This window comes from Zingiber officinale, chromosome 7A (genome assembly GCF_018446385.1).
Source record: "Zingiber officinale cultivar Zhangliang chromosome 7A, Zo_v1.1, whole genome shotgun sequence".
Taxonomy (NCBI): Eukaryota; Viridiplantae; Streptophyta; class Magnoliopsida; order Zingiberales; family Zingiberaceae; genus Zingiber; species Zingiber officinale.
This window is the reverse complement of record NC_055998.1, coordinates 84,324,863-84,342,170: the sequence shown is the minus strand read 5'-3', so window position 1 is coordinate 84,342,170 and position 17,308 is coordinate 84,324,863. Positions and strand designations below refer to the sequence as shown.

The window sequence follows — 17,308 nt, the reverse complement described above, 5'->3', positions numbered from 1 at the left end:
TTGTCAGTAGCTCAGCCTCCACCCACTTTGAGAAGTAGTCCACTGCGACGAGCAGGAACCTCCGTCGACTAGTCGCCATGAGAAACATCCCCACAATGTCCATGCCCCATTGGTCGAACGGGTGAGATACCGTGGATGCCTTCATCTCCTCGGTCAGCCAGTGCGGGATGTTATAATACCATTGGCAGGACAGAAATGTGGCTACTATCCGAGCGACATCATCATGGAGAGTTGGCGAAAAATATCCAGCCAATAGAATATTTCGAGCCAACGAACGACCGCTCGGATGGTTTCCACAGGAGCCAAGATGTACTTCTTGAAGTATATACTTCATGTCCTCTGGGCCCACACATCTGATCAGTGGCCTTGAGAAAGATCTCTTATAAAGTTGGTCTCCGATCAAGGTGAAGCGCTCGACCTTCTTCTTTAATAGTCGTGCTATCTCCGGGTCAACTAGCGTGCTACCCGATTGGAGGAATTCAATTAGAGGTGATCTCTAGTCGCTCGAAAAGACCACACCCTCCATCTGGTCGACGTGCACCACTAATGAAACCTATTCGATTGGTTGGCTGATCCTGACCAATGATAAGGAACTAGCTAATTTAGCAAGTTCGTCTGCTATCTAATTGTCCTATCGGGGGATCTTCTGTACAGTGACTTCTTAAAATTTTGTCTTTAGCTTTTCGAATGCCTTCGCATATTACTTGAGTCGAGGGCTGCTAATCTCGAACATCGCTGATAGCTGTTGGACGGTCAACTGAGAATCCAAGTGGATAAGGACTTTCATGGCCCCAACATGCTGTGTTGCCTGCAAGCTGGCTATCAAGGCTTCATATTCAGCTTCGTTGTTGGTGGCCCGATAGTCCAGCCGAACGAAAAGTTGCATCCGGTCTTCTCGTGGTGAGATGAGAAGAATGTTGATCCCGCTACCTTGCCAAGTGGATGAACTGTCAACATATATTCTCCAAGTTGCTTCTGGCTCGGCATTCTGGACTTCTATGACGAAATCAGCCAAGGCTTGAGCTTTGATCACCGTTCAGGGTTGATATTAAATATCAAACTTGCTGAGTTCGATTATCCATTTGATTAGCCATCCGGATGCCTCAAGGTTTAGGAGGACTCTTCCCAAAGCACTGTTGGTCATCATAATGATCGGAAGGGTGAGGAAGTAAGGACGGAGTCTCCGGACGATAAGCACTAAAGCGTAAGCCAACTTTTCAAGACAGATGTAGCGGAACTTGGCGTCTTTCAATATATATGGCTTAGAAAATACACGGGCTATTGTTCAAGATCGTTCTGCTTAACTAATGGTGATCCGATCGCATACTCGGGGGATGACAGATAGATCTAGAGCAGCTCCTTGACGCTCAACTTAGCTAAGATGGACAAGGAATTTAGATAATCCTTGAGTTCTTCGAATGCTCGGTCACACTCTGCGTCCCAATGAAATTTTGTTGATCGGCGCAACACCTCGAAGAGCGGAAGGCTTTGGTCGGACGACTTGGATATGAATATGGATAATAGTGTGATTCATCCGGTCAGCCGCTGGGCCTCCTTCAAATGCGTGGTGGTGGCATGTCTTACAGGGCCTTCACCTTGTGTGGATTTGCCTCGATCCCCCGCTCGGTGATGATATATCCGAGGAAGCGTCCGCTCTTAACGTCGAAAAGACACTTACTCAGTTTCAGCTTCATCCCGTATCTTCTCAAGGTTTGGCATGTTTCTTCGATATCTGCACACAAATTAATAGCTCAGACTGACTTTATTAATATGTCATTGTCGTACACCTCCAAGTTGTGACTGATCTACTTCTGAAATACCTTGTTCATGAGCCTCTTGTAGGTGGCACCGGTGTTCTTCAGTCTGAATGACATGATATTGTAGCAAAACCTTCCATCGGCCATAATAAATCTGACTTTTTCTTGATCTTCTTGGCCGAGCGACACTTGGTGGTAGCATTGATACACGTCGAGCATGCAGATCAGCTTACAGCCCGCCGTAGAGTTCACCATCTAGTCTATCTGAGGCAGTGGATAGAAATCCTTCGGGCATACCCTATTCAAGTCACGGAAGTTAATGCAAATCCGTCATTTGTTCCCTGGCTTGGAGACTAACACCACATTAGCAAGCCAGCTCGGGAATTAGACTTCTCGTATATGACTGGCCTCCAGCTGTTTCTCTATCTTCGCCTGGATGATCAAGTTTTACTCTGCGTTGAAGTCCCTTTCTTTTGCTTTACTGGTCAAGCATCCGATCAGACATATAGTTCGTGCGGGGCCACACTCGGCTAGATCCCAAAAAGCTCATGGGTTGACTTGGCGAACACATCATAATTCTGCCTAAGGCAGGCAGACAGTTCTACCTTTTTTCCATTTTTAATATCGGTGGCAATGAAGGTGGTCACTTATGACCGGCTCGGGTGGATCTGGACCTCCTCGTTTTCTTAATAAACTAGTGTAGGGGGCTTCTCCATGATAGCACTCACCTCCAAGTGCGGTGTCTTCCGAGCGGCTCATACTTCTGCTCTGACCATCTCGGCGTAGCAACGCCAGTCGGCCAACTGATTGCCTCTAACCTCGCCCACCTTGTCCCCCATCGGGAACTTGATCTTCTGACAAAAAGTGGATACCACCGCTCGGAACTCATTCAGTGTCGGTCGGCCCAAAATGACGTTGTAGGCTGATGGCATATCCACCAGGATGAAATTGATCGTCCGTGTCCTCTTCAGTGGCTCTTTGATAACTCATTTATTTGGGCTAATTTTCTTGGTTGATATGGGGACTTTTTAGCTAATTTTACTTGCTACTTGACACAATTTAGATTGTTTGTAAATTGAGAATTGTTTGGAGCTAAATGTCATTTCATTTCTTAAATCATGATATATTCCTCACTATTTGAATTGGGTCTTGTAGGATATAGGAATTGATACATGATTCAAGTGAAGCCTAATCAACTCAAGAGGAGGAGTTCAACCAAGTGGGAAGGTTCACATTTTATTTGACTCCAACCAAATTCATTAAGCCAACCCATTGCTCTTGACCTAAGTTCAACCCTCACACCAAATCCCTAAATTCTCCCTAAACCAGATCAAGATTTACCCTAATTCCGGTTCAATTGGACCAAGGTATAAAGTCCAGGAAACTCGCGGATGAACAGTGGCTGCGCCTACTGTTCATGGTGCCAAAAATTTCTGCGTCTGTGTTTTTCTCTTCATCGCAGCCCCTATCCTTCTTCCTCTTTTGATCTCAAGCTACAAGATCATGGCAGAAGCTTAAGGAGACGACCAGACAACACTTTTGCAGCTGGAATCTCGCCGGAGAGATCTCAACGGCGAGGTCGACGCGAATCTGAGTTTTATCACAGAATCTGTCGATTTTGCTGGAAACGGTGAAGAAAGCAAAGTCGGCACTCCATCCTTCATCGACAACCATTGGAGGGGTTCTCTGGTGGTTTCCATTAGCATTTCCAATCGTCTACAGCCCCGCAATTCATCTCAGAACTTAGATTTGCAGATTCCAGACAATCTGCGATTTCAGCTTGATTTGAATCTGCTTACGGCATCGAAGAGGGTTTCTTTGGTGGAGTTCGCAAGGTTCAAATAGAGCCCAAGTTCAGAAGTTTCTTCATTCTTCTCCTCTGATTTCTGGAGGCGCAGATTGCAATTCCAATCTCTTGTGTGACGGCAAGAGGATGTGGTTTGAGGATTGATATGGATTCAGTGTGAATAGTTTAATTCCTTGTTATTTCTTACTTAGTTTGAGCAAGTTCTTTATTTCTATACTTTTATTCAAGTAACTTCTGTTCTTGAAAACCTTGTTAGTGCGTTTCTACTTCCTGCAATTTAGATTCTACAAATTTTGTCCTACAAAATTAGGTGTAAATTCTGAAATTTTGATCTGCATTTGATTCAGAAAATTCCGTTTAAGAAAATTGCAATCCTTAGTGTTTTGTCCTATTTTCAATCTTGCTGTTGGTATCTGAAATTTTCTGCAAATTCAAATTAATTTGTGTTGATCTTTAGGCTTAGTTAATTTTCTAATTACTTTAGTGTAAGTTTCTACCTTGTTAAGAAATTTAGCTTTATTGTTGAATTTAAATTCTGCTTTAGATTAGATTTAGATAATTTTCTTTTCTTTTACTGGTTTGCATTTTGATTTTAATCTAGGATTTAGTTCAAAACCCACAACCTCCACTTTTAAGAAGAAAACCCAAAAAGAACCCAAGAAGAGATTTGGATCTGAATCAAACACTCACCAACTAGTTTCCTGGAGAAAATCGACTTGGGCCCTATGCTATGTCATATCTTTGAGTAGTTGAGGGTTTTCAAACATTGTGTTAATTTGATAAGACCATTCGTGACACGTAGAGTATTTAAAGCTTATCAAATTTTGGCGCCGTTGCCGGGGAACCAAAAACTAGTATTGTTTGTTTGATTTTAGATTATGCAGAGTGTTATCTCTTCTTCATTTTCATTGTCTTGATTTTATTGCCTATCTATTTGCTTCTACTTGTTGATTGTGGTTTATGACCAGGTCTTCACGCGATAAATTGCTTGAGCTTGATCCAGAGATAGAGTGGACTTTTAGAGCTTTGAGGATTCAAGAGAGAACACCAGAAATTTCTGAAAGTAATTTTCAAGTTTTGGATATTTCAATGGCAGAGAACAACAGAACTATGAAGGAACTTGCTGCTCCTGATACGGCTTACAAGTATTCTTGCATTACTTATCCAGACTTGTCAGTAGATTTCGAGCTCAGATCGGGTTTAATTCATTTACTTCCTAAGTTTCAAGGCTTATCAGGGGAAGATCCTAACAGACATTTGCATGAGTTCCATGTGGTTTGCTCTACTATGAAACCACAAGGCATTTCAGAGGAGGATATCAAGTTGAGAGCCTTCCCATTTTCATTGTCAGGATCAGCAAAGGAATGGTTGTACTATCTTCCAGCGGGATTCATTACGAGTTGGATTGACATGAAGAGGGCATTTTTAGAGAAATACTTCCCAGCTTCTAGAACCACAACTATAAGGAAGAACATCTGTGGTATTCAACAAGTTGTGGGAGAGACTATTTATGATTACTGGGAGAGGTTCAAGAAATTGTGTTCAAGCTGTCCTCAACATCAAATTAGTGACCAGTTACTTGTTCAATATTTTTATGAGGGTTTGTTACCTATGGATAGGAGCATGATTGATGCTGCAGCTGGAGGTGCTTTGGTTAACAAGACTCCAGAACAAGCAAGGGAGCTCATTGAAAATATGGCAGAAAATTCTCAACAATTTGGGAGTAGGGCACTTACTACTAGAGGAGTTGGTGAAGTTCAAACGGTATCAAATGAGCAAAAGGAGATCAAGAGTTCATTGTTGGAGTTGACATCTTTAGTCAAACAAATGGCGTTGAATAGTGCAAGCCAAGTTTCATCTTTTCCAGTTCAAACGATGAGAGTTTGTGGCATTTGTTCGAGTCAAGAGCACACTTCAGAATTATGTCCAAATCTCCATCAAGATGAATCAATGGCGGCTATATCAAGACCACAATTTCAACAAAGATATGATCCAAATTCTTCCACCTACAATCCGGGTTGGAAGGATCATCCAAATTTGAAGTATGGGAATTCCTTCTACCAACAACCACCTCAAAACCAGAATGTGCAGAATTTTCAGCAACCTTTACAAGGGTTTCAGCAATCCAACGCTCCAAATCAGTTACAATATCAGCAATTTCAGCCACTTGCTGTTCCAAACCAATTCCAGCATCAAAATCAGCAATTTCAGCATCCTAATCAGTTCCAACAGCAATCATATGCCTCTTTCCATCCACAAAATCAGCAACCAAATTTTCAGCAGCAAATTCAAAATTTCCAGCAACCTGCACAGAATTTCCAGCAATCTATTCAGAATTGGCAGCAACCAAATTCTTCTTTTTCTTCTCAACCAAGGTCTTATTCAAATCAAAGTGGTAATAACAATTCAAATGCAGCAAGTACACAGCAGCAGCAGAAGATGGAGGATATTATGCAGCAGATTTTGCAACAGCAGCAATTAGTTTTACAGCAGCAGCAACATCAACAGAGGACCGATTCTGCTTTGCAAAACATTGAGAGACAAATTGGCCAGTTGGCAAGCAACATAAATCAGATGCAAGCCCAAGGATCAAGTCAATTGCCTTCACAAACAACTCCAAATCCTAAGGGAAATGTTAGTGCATTGACTCTTCGAAGTGGTAAGACAACTTCAGAATTAGTGCGGAATGTTCCAGGTGGATCAAATCTGGTTCCATCAGGTTCAATTCCAGTTTCAACAAATGTTGTACAACCTCCAGATTTTGTTCAAGATACTGCAAACCAGTTTCAAAATTTTCCAGCATCTTCAGCCCAAACAGATTCTGCATTTCCTGGAAATGTTGGTGTTGTTCAACCGGATTATGCACAGCCAATAGTATCAGATTCTACTCAATTTGATGGCTCAGGAAAAGTAGCAACAGCAGCTCAGGATTTGGACAGTAATTCACAATAGCAAGGTGCCGATATTCACATCCCTTTGCCTTTTCCTCAAAGAAAAGTCCAGCAAAGAAAGAATGTAGAGGAAGAGAAAGCTAGAGAATTTCAAGACCTTGTGAATTTATTCAGCAAAGTGGAGGTGAATGTGCCTTTGTTGACAATGATTAAGCAAATTCCGAAATATGCTAAATTTCTCAAGGATCTATGTGTTCACAAAAAGAAATTGAAGGGGAATGAATTGATAAGCATGGGGAAGAATGTTTCAGCCCTTATTCAGCCAGTTCCAAAAAAATGTGAAGATCCTGGAGTGTTCACTGTGCCTTGTGAGATTGGAAGTTGTGTTTTTGAAGATGCCATGTTGGATTTAGGAGCATCAATCAATGTGATGCCAAAATCAGTCTTTCAGACACTTGGAATTGGTCCTCTACAGCAGACCGAGTTGTTATTCAGCTAGCTGACCGTAGCCAAGCTCATCCAGCAGGAGTGATTGAAGATGTGTTGGTGAAGGTGAGAGAGCTTATTTTTCCTGCAGATTTCTACATTCTGGATATGGAGGGAGATTTACTTGCGAATAGATCTCCACTCATTCTTGGTAGGCCATTTCTGAAGACTGCAAGAACGAAGATTGATGTGCACGCTGGAACACTATCCATGGAGTTTGCAGATACAGTGGTTCAGTTTAGTTTATTTGATGCTATGAAGCACCCGTCAGAGGACCACTCTATTCTTAGCATTGACATAGCAGATGAGTTTATTAGCATGGATTTTTCTTTTGGCCTTGAGTCTCGGCTGGATATTTCTGAGGGTGAGGAGTGCCTATATGATTCTAAGGTTTCTACTGAAGGTGAAGGTAATGTGGGAGCAGTTGATGTGGAGCTCGTTGGTAGTTCAAGTTCATTGGAAGGCGAATATTTAAGTGTAGGGGATTACACAGAGGAAGCAATACCCCAAGAATCACATATTTTGATTGAAGTGTCACCTGAATCGGGAAAAGGTGAATATGTAAGTGTAGGGGATTGCACAGAGGGAGCAATACCCCAAGAATCACTACAGTCAGTTATTGATGCACAGCAGTCAGAGTTGAAGCCCCTTCCTAAACACCTTAAGTATGCATTTTTGGGAGAAGGACAGCAGTTACCCGTTATTATAGCTCAGAATTTAGATCCAGAGCAAGAACAGAGATTATTGGGAATTCTGAGACAGCATAGGAAAGCTATTGGGTGGACACTGGCTGATATTCCTGGTATCAGTCCTTCGATTTGTATGCATCGAATTTATTTAGAGGAGGATGTGAAACCAGTGAGGCAACCACAGAGAAGACTTAACCCATTGATAGTCGACGTTGTAAAGAAAGAGGTGACTCGACTTTTACAGGCTGGTATTATTTACCCGATTTCTGACAGCAAATGGGTAAGTCCAATTCATGTGGTTCCCAAGAAGTCAGGCATTACAGTGGTAGCTAATGAGGACAATGAGTTGGTGCCTACCAGAATTCAGAATTCATGGAGAGTTTGTATAGACTATAGGAAACTGAATCAATCAAGCAGAAAGGACCACTACCCATTGCCTTTTATTGATCAGATGTTGGAGAGATTGGCGGGGAAGTCCCATTATTGTTTCCTAGATGGATACACAGGTTATTTTCAGATTTACATCGCTCCTGAGGATCAAGAGAAGACCACCTTCACTTGCCCCTTTGGTACATTCGCTTACAGACGTATGCCTTTCGGACTTTGCAACGCACCAGGGACCTTCCAGCGATGTATGGTAAGCATTTGTGGTGAGTTATTAGAGCATTGCATGGAGGTTTTTATGGATGACTTTTCGGTTTACGGTTCATCTTTCGATGCATGTTTGGAAAATTTATCTCGAGTTTTGAATTGTTGCATTGAGACAAATCTGGTTTTAAATTTTGAAAAATGTCATTTCATGGTTGAGCATGGCATTGTTTTGGGACATGTCATTTCTAGGGAAGGTATTAAAGTAGATCCTGCTAAGATTAATGTTATATCTTCTTTATCTTACCCCGCATGCGTGCGGGAGGTTCGAGCTTTTCTTGGACATGCAGGTTTCTATAGGAGATTCATACGTGATTTCAGTAAAATTGCTCTTCCCTTGACTCAGCTACTGCAGAAGGATGTGACTTTTCATTTTGATCAAAAGTGCAAAGAGGCTTTTGAGAAGCTGAAAGAAGCCCTTGTTACAGCACCCATTATGAGCCCACCAGATTGGAGCCTTCCTTTTGAGTTGATGTGTGATGCTTCAAATTATGCAGTGGGAGCTGTACTTGCACAGAGAGTGGATGGAGCACCACACGTTATTTGTTATGCTTCAAAGACTTTAGATGCTGCACAAGCAAACTATACCACAACAGAAAAAGAGCTTCTTTCTATTGTGTTTGCTTTGGATAAATTCAGATCATATTTATTGTGTTCTCATGTGATTGTATTTTCTGATCAGGCAGCTCTGAAATACCTCCTCAAGAAGCCCGATGCGAAACCTAGGTTGATCAGATGGATGCTTCTGCTCCAAGAATTCGACGTGGAGATACGCGATAGGAGTGGAAGGGAGAACCTAGTGGCAGATCACTTGAGCAGGATCGAGGGAGAAATTGACCACACGGATATTGCTGATGAGTTTCCAGATGAGCACCTCCTACAGCTACACGGTGAGACTCCATGGTATGCGGATCTGGTTAATTTTCTAGTAGCACGTGTTTATCCCACACAATTTTCAAAATCTCAAAAAGATAAATTAAGAAGTGATTCAAAATTCTATGTGTGGGATGATCCTTACTTGTGGAAGTTTTGTAGTGATCAGATCATTAGGAGGTGTATTCCTGATTATGAGTTTCATTCTGTACTTACTTTTTGCCATTCATTAGCATGTGGTGGGCATTTTGGACCCCAAAGAACTGCTAGGAAAGTGTTAGAGTGTGGATTATATTGGCCCACCCTGTTTCGCGATGCATATGTTTTTTATAAATCATGTAATAGGTGTCAGCGAACTGGAAACATAGGCACTAGGAATGAAATGCCCCAACAAACTATGTTGTTTTGTGAAATCTTTGATGTTTGGGGAATTGATTTTATGGGTCCATTTCCTGTCTCTTATGGATTTTTATACATTTTATTGGCAGTTGATTATGTTTCTAAATGGGTGGAGGCAATTCCCACCAGGACTGATGATTCTTCAGTGGTTGTTAGTTTTGTCAGGTCACACATCTTTTGTAGGTTTGGAGTACCCAGGGCGATCATCAGCGATCAAGGGTCTCACTTTTGTAACAGACACATGAAAGCTTTGTTGAGCAAATATGGGGTTGTGCACAAGGTTTCTACTCCCTACCATCCTCAGACAAATGGGCAAGCTGAAGTGTCTAATAAGGAAGTTAAATCAATTCTTGAAAAGACTGTGGGACCAGATAGGAAGGACTGGAGCAAGAGACTTGATGATGCATTGTGGGCTTATAGAACTGCTTTCAAGGCCCCTATAGGAATGTCTCCATTCAGAATTGTGTATGGAAAAGCTTGTCATCTATCAGTGGAGATTGAGCATAGGGCATATTGGGCAGTGAAAGCATGTAACTTTGATACTAGCACTACTGGAGAGGAAAGAAAATTGCAACTTCAAGAACTTGAGGAGATTAGACTGGAAGCCTATGAGAATTCACGGATTTACAAGGAAAAGACTAAGAACTTTCATGACAAGCACATTGTGGTAAAAGAATTCAAAATTGGTGATAAAGTGCTTTTGTACAAGTCACGCCTGAAATTGATTAAGGGTAAGTTGAGATCCAGATGGGAGGGACCTTTTTGTGTTACTAATATTTTTCCCTATGGTGTGATTGAGATACAGGAAGTTGTTACTGGTCAAACGTTCAAAGTGAATGGTCACCGACTCAAGAAATTTCATGAGGGAGCGAATGTGCTAGAGGTGGAAAGATTGGACCATATTGACGCCATTTACCCAACTTGAAGGGGAGTGTGTTCCATCTTACCTTTTACTTGTCATTTGTAGATATCATTTCCTTTATCTTGTTGCTAGAATAACTCCTTGGTTTTATGCTTTTGATGATGTTGATTTCAGTTTTTGAAAATAAATCCTTCATTGTAGATATCATCTTTTTATGCTTGGTCATTTTCATTTCATTTCCGCAAAGAAGTTTTAGGTTTAGGAATAAATTGTATCCCCTTTACACTTCTTGATATCATGTTAGAGATTTTAAAAGCAAGTTAAATTTGAGTGTTAAGTTTTGGGACTTTGTTGCTTGAATGGATTCTAGGATTACATGAGGTTAATACTTAGGGATGGATTCTAGATGGATGAAGTGAAATGATAACTTTTGCTTACCTAGTGAGGTTTGAGCCTAATTCTGTGATGCACTTGTGGTTTTGGTCACTCTAGAACTTGCTTTAAGTCTTTTAAGAGCCACTTGACTAGAGATTGAGTCATCTTTATGAAGGTTATTCAATTTTCACATTTCCCACAAATTGTCTTTGCTACTTTTCTTTGCATGAATCATCATATCTTTTATCTATCCTAATGTTTTATTTCTTTGGATGTGGTACCTTGGGATGTTATGTGATGATTTTATTTTGGCCGGGACGGACAAAAGAATAAGTGTGGGGGAAGTGTTAAGTGTTGGTGTTTGAATGGATGTTAAATGTGTAATGAAGTTGCAGTTCGGAAATGATCTGGAAATGGATTCTATAATGATCTTTGTAGAGTTAAGGAAGATCACTGAATTTGAAGTGGTAGAATATGCAGGAATCTCTTTGGAAATGCAGGATTTTGTATCAGAGGTATAACATTTAAACAAGTGAGAAGTTTACAAGTGCAGAGAAAAAAATTTCAGATTGCTGAAAGTCTGCAATTGTTTGTTATTTGATCAAGTGAACTAGTATTGTAGTGTCATTTGGTGAGTTTCACTTCATTCAAGAAGCATTCTAATTTTGAATTGAAATTTCGGAAAGGAAAGATAAAATTGGGTAAATTCTGAATTCGAAATGTGGAATTGCTGGAAGAAGTTTGTGCCAAATGAGAATCTGTGAACTTCATCAGTGAGCTATTGTGTAGGCAAAGAAGACTCACAAAATGACAAGAATACATATAGAGATCCCTTAATGGATAAATGTAGCAGTGCTGGAATATGCAGAGCAGAATCAATTCTGTTTTGTGCAAATCTGATGTGCTGATTCTGAACAGCAGGAATTGGAATTCAATTCTGCATTGATTTGATTCTGGAACCTCATTCAGAAACGGCTTGAAGAATAGGTGCAGATCATGAATTTTTAGTCCTACAGAAATGTAATGTCAAAGCTTGAAGTGAGGAAGCAGTAACATCAGATCTGGAAATCAAGTGTACCAATCTGAAATTCAAAATTCAGGAGGTCTGAAAATTCAGAAAAATGTGCAGTTCTGGAAATGGGGGAGAACTGTCAATTGCACTTAAAATGCAATACTTTAACATTGAACAGCAAGTGAAGAGGAAATGAAATGGGCTAAGTAAGATAGAAGCTTATGCAGAATGCAGCATTGCAGAAATTTCAGGAGATAGAAATTGCAACTCAATGAAGCTGTTCCAAATTTTTGAATTGATATGTCTGAAATTGTATCATATGGAAATCAAGTGATCATTAGGTGATTGTTAAATGAAACAATCTAGAGGGATATTAGATTAAAGCTTGATCAGAAATACAAAGTCAGAACAGATGATGAGCTGATGGAAACTGGGATTGTGAAGTTAAGCTGCCTAAAGAGGAAGTGGAAATTAAGATTGGAACTCCAAATGAAGTTAACTAGATTAATGAAGGATTGATTCAAGGCTTTGATTCTGGAAATATCAAGTCACTAAATTGTGAAACAGAAACATAATGTAAAAGCTGTAGAGTGCTGAAATAGGAATCTGGAGAATTGAATTGTTGAGGCTGCTGTTGGAGTTCACTGTGTACCAATTTTCTTGAGCCAGATTTCTACTGTTAAGCTTAGCTTTTGTGTTTAAAGAATTCAAGAAATAGGAAAGGAATCTGGGTCATGTTTTGCTAGAAATGGAGTGTAAATGATGAATCCGAATATAGGAATCTGAAATTGTAAAAGGGCTGAGTTGAAGGGTTGTGCCAATCTGCAAATTGATTTGTTGAGCTGGAATGAACAGAATTGAAATGTTGTTTATTGAATGCTTAATAAGTTGTTGCAGGGAGATTTAAACTTCAAGGATTGGTCAACGAATTCAAAGAAATCAGATTTGGAACTTTGGGAGGAAGTGCAGAAAAGAAATTAGAAATGTAATGCTGATTTGTGCTAAATCTTTGTGCTATTTCTGAATTACAGGATTTGGATTCAAGTTCAAAACAATTGAGTGTTAAATGATTTCCTTACCTAGTTCCAACTCCTTCCGATGCAAGCCCAAATATCTCCCAATTCAGAATTCTGAAACGTTGAGACTGAAGAACAAACTGCAGAATCAGCTGCAATGTTGAAATTTCTGGATATAGGCAAAACTGAGATAGGTTAGATTCTGAAAACAAATTGGAGCAAAGAGGTTTAATTAAGTGGTTGAGCGCTGATCATTCTAATCAGTGCGTTCAGGAAAAGGAAACATAGAGCAGTGTTGTAGTGAAACATTTAAAATCAAAATCTAAGATTGCAGTGAAAGCAACTGGGTTCTCTAAGCTGTGGAATTTGAATTTCATTGGTCAAAAATCCTCATCACATAGTATTTCAGTCCATATCTTCCACTTTCACTTGAACCCTTATTTTCCTACTGTTTCTTTCAACACTAACCCTTTCATTTATATTTGATTTTTGCTTTCCTTTTAAATGGTTATGGACCTTCGTAATTGTGCATCGTGATATCTATGATGGTGGTGAAAATTAGATGAGAAGCAAGCATATGGTAGTGCTTTTGCCATGAGTAGCTTGAGTGATCTCTACCATTGCTAAGAATTGAGGTTAGGATGAGAGCCACTAAAAATTATCTTGTGAGGATTAGATGTGTTATCATTATCATTTTATTCCTGATGGATGAAATTATTATGTGTTTGACCAAGGTAAGAATGGAGTTCATGATAGCTTGAGTTGTTGAAACTTAATATCCTAGGTAGCTTGCTTTAATCATTTTCTAACATGAATGAGAATTGTTAGGGGATACAATAGTAATTATTTCCTTAGTTTGGTTTACTTGTACGAGACGCACAAGAATAAGTGTGGGGGATTTGATAACTCATTTATTTGGGCTAATTTTCTTGGTTGATATGGGGACTTTTTAGCTAATTTTACTTGCTACTTGACACAATTTAGATTGTTTGTAAATTGAGAATTGTTTGGAGCTAAATGTCATTTCATTTCTTAAATCATGATATATTCCTCACTATTTGAATTGGGTCTTGTAGGATATAGGAATTGATACATGATTCAAGTGAAGCCTAATCAACTCAAGAGGAGGAGTTCAACCAAGTGGGAAGGTTCACATTTTATTTGACTCCAACCAAATTCATTAAGCCAACCCATTGCTCTTGACCTAAGTTCAACCCTCACACCAAATCCCTAAATTCTCCCTAAACCAGATCAAGATTTACCCTAATTCTGGTTCAATTGGACCAAGGTATAAAGTCCAGGAAACTCGCGGATGAACAGTGGCTGCGCCTACTGTTCATCGTGCCAAAAATTTCTGCGTCTGTGTTTTTCTCTTCATCGCAGCCCCTATCCTTCTTCCTCTTTTGATCTCAAGCTACAAGATCATGGCAGAAGCTTAAGGAGACGACCAGACAACACTTTTGCAGCTGGAATCTCGCCGGAGAGATCTCAACGGCGAGGTCGACGCGAATCTGAGTTTTATCACAGAATCTGCCGATTTTGCTGGAAACGGTGAAGAAAGCAAAGTCGGCACTCCATCCTTCATCGACAACCATTGGAGGGGTTCTCTGGTGGTTTCCATTAGCATTTCCAATCGTCTACAGCCCCGCAATTCATCTCAGAACTTAGATTTGCAGATTCCAGACAATCTGCGATTTCAGCTTGATTTGAATCTGCTTACGGCATCGAAGAGGGTTTCTTTGGTGGAGTTCGCAAGATTCAAATAGAGCCCAAGTTCAGAAGTTTCTTCATTCTTCTCCTCTGATTTCTGGAGGCGCAGATTGCAATTCCAATCTCTTGTGTGACGGCAAGAGGATGTGGTTTGAGGATTGATATGGATTCAGTGTGGATAGTTTAATTCCTTGTTATTTCTTACTTAGTTTGAGCAAGTTCTTTATTTCTATACTTTTATTCAAGTAACTTCTGTTCTTGAAAACCTTGTTAGTGCGTTTCTACTTCCTGCAATTTAGATTCTGCAAATTTTGTCCTACAAAATTAGGTGTAAATTCTGAAATTTTGATCTGCATTTGATTCAGAAAATTCCGTTTAAGAAAATTGCAATCCTTAGTGTTTTGTCCTATTTTCAATCTTGCTGTTGGTATCTGAAATTTTCTGCAAATTCAAATTAATTTGTGTTGATCTTTAGGCTTAGTTAATTTTCTAATTACTTTAGTGTAAGTTTCTACCTTGTTAAGAAATTTAGCTTTATTGTTGAATTTAAATTCAGCTTTAGATTAGATTTAGATAATTTTCTTTTCTTTTACTGGTTTGCATTTTGATTTTAATCTAGGATTTAGTTCAAAACCCACAACCTCCACTTTTAAGAAGAAAACCCAAAAAGAACCCAAGAAGAGATTTGGATCTGAATCAAACACTCACCAACTAGTTTCCTGGAGAAAATTGACTTGGGCCCTATGCTATGTCATATCTTTGAGTAGTTGAGGGTTTTCAAACATTGTGTTAATTTGATAAGACCATTCGTGACACGTAGAGTATTTAAGGCTTATCACTCTTCCCCGAGTGAGATGGCCAGGCGCAGTTGGCCGATAGGCAACACTTCATTGCCGGTGAATCCGTAGAGTGGAGTCATCATGGGCAGTAAATCACCTTGGTCGATTTGCAGCTGATCGAATGCTTTCTTGAATATGATATTCACCAAGCTTCCTATGTCAACAAAGGTACGGTGAATAACATAATTAGCTATTACCGCTCGGATAATCAGGGCGTCATCATGGGGGATCTTCACCCCCTCTAAATCCTTCAGGCTGAAGTTGATATCAGGTCCATCGACCTTCTCCTTATTGCAGTCAACCGAATGAATTTCAATCCACCGAGCGTGCGACTTTCTAGCTCAATTGGAATCACTATCGGCTGACCCACCAGCGATCATCCCTATCTCACCTCGAGCGGCGTTGCTCCTATTTTCTTCCTCTCGAGCTGAGGATCGTCTCTGATCGAATTACTTCCGAACAGGACTTGGATTATTTCATGGTTGAGACTGATTGTGGTGTGGTTCAATCATTGTCCTTTCATCTTCCCTTCGCCCAGCTGATCGACGCCTATGTCTCCGATTGGGTGATAGTGATTGATGATACTATCTTCTTGGGGTAGGTCTACTAGCCAGGTAGCAGTCTCGAGTATTATGAGTCACCGACTGATTGAAGGAGCAAAACATTAGCGTCCATATTTTGCTCCTAGAGGCCTTTAGGCATCTGACCCCAACATGTTGTATGACATGCGTCCTAGGCTCATGCTGTGGTTGTGTTCCTCCTAATCGGGGCCCTTTAGAGGCTGTTAGTTGCTTGGTTGACGTCGCTCGGGTGCCAGCACTGGTTTGGTGGGTGCCTCTTTTTTCCTGGCCGCCTGGGCTTCTTCTACATTGATGTATTCATTGGCCCTTTATTGTAGATGGCCAAAGTCCTTTGGCGGTTTCCGAATGAGTGACCAAAAGAATTCTCTTTCAGTGAGCCCCTGAGTGAAAGCATTTACCAATACATCCGAGGAGACCATCGCCACCTGATTGAAGCATTGGATATATGCCCTTAAGGCCTCTCGGGGCCCTTGCTTCAGTGAGAATAGATTCACGCTCATCTTCTGATGGCGGTGATTGCTAGCAAAGTGATGAAAGAAGGTCACTCGAAAGTCTTTTAAACTGTGGATCGAACTGCTTGGCAAACGTTTGAACCAGCGTTGTGCCGATCTAGATAACGTGGTAAGGAAGACTCAGCATTTTACGCCGTCCATATATTGGTGTAGCGTGGCCGCATTGGCAAACTTGGCTAGGTGGTCATCAGGGTCGGTCATCCCATTATATTCCCCAATCGTTAGTGGGGTGTAGTACTTCGGCAAAGGGTCATTCAAAATCCCTTCTGAAAACTGCTGATTGACCCGTTTGGGCGAGTCGTCGCCCTTGAATTTTCTTTTTCTTGTGTCTTGAATGGGTGCCTCATCAAAGGATGATCTTTGATCTTTATCCACTCGACCCCTCTCTGTTGGAGCCCATAATAGGGCTAGCGCATTAGGGGCTTCCCTATAGGTGTCGACTAGCATCTTATTCAGTTCTAGAGCGGAAATTTGTTCCGATCGTTCTTTTCGCTCAGCCTGGTGTTCCATCATTGAGGCTGCAGGCTCCCGCGCTTGGCGCTCAACCAACGTCTGTTGCTGCTGTTGCTCCACTATCTTCGCGGCTCGGGCCTGTATCAGCATGTCGAGATTCTCTTACGTCAGTGTCACCGTTGTGAATCGTCCAGTGTCTTCCATCTTCTAGTTCAGATACAAGTGTTGTTCCCACAGACGACGCTAAAATGATTCTGTCCGAAGGTGTGAAGTTGGAAGCTGGGGATATGAGTGGCTCTGCTGACTAGGGCACTGAAGACCTCACTCCTCTCTACAAAACATAACGAAAACCAAGGAAGCGGCCCCTAGCGTTGGCCCTCCGACGCTCAAATTAGAAG

At 40.8% G+C, this 17,308-nt stretch overlaps 1 pseudogene; it reads left to right on the top strand.

Moving 5' to 3' along the window:
• The first annotated feature begins 2,741 nt into the window (after positions 1-2,741).
• On the top strand, positions 2,742-15,045 carry LOC122001655 (annotated as a pseudogene).
• The last annotated feature ends 2,263 nt before the right edge of the window (positions 15,046-17,308 follow it).